Below are 362 nucleotides of genomic sequence, written 5' to 3'. Positions count from 1 at the left end.
CGTGGCAGTGACGGGGAAATGTACGGTATTGGGTGCGTAAACTTGTCTGTCAGGGGGGAGAGGGGAGGGGAGGGGAGGGGGTGAAGGGGAGGGAGGGGAGCGAGGAGGGGGTGAAGGGGAGGGAGGGGAGCGAGGAGGGGGTGAAGGGGAGGGAGGGGAGCGAGGAGGGGGTGAAGGGGAGGGAGGGGAGCGAGGAGGGGTGAAGGGGAGGAGGGGAGCGAGGAGGGGGTGAAGGGGAGGGAGGGGAGCGAGGAGGGGGTGAAGGGAGGGAGGGGAGCGAGAGGAGGTGAAGGGGAGGGAAAGGAGCGAGGAGGAGTGAAGGGGAGGGAGGGGAGCGAGGAGGAGGTTGAAGGGGAGGGAGG

Source organism: Penaeus monodon, chromosome 15 (genome assembly GCF_015228065.2).
Source record: "Penaeus monodon isolate SGIC_2016 chromosome 15, NSTDA_Pmon_1, whole genome shotgun sequence".
In the NCBI taxonomy this organism is placed as follows: Eukaryota; Metazoa; Arthropoda; class Malacostraca; order Decapoda; family Penaeidae; genus Penaeus; species Penaeus monodon.
This window is presented reverse-complemented; position numbering follows the sequence as displayed.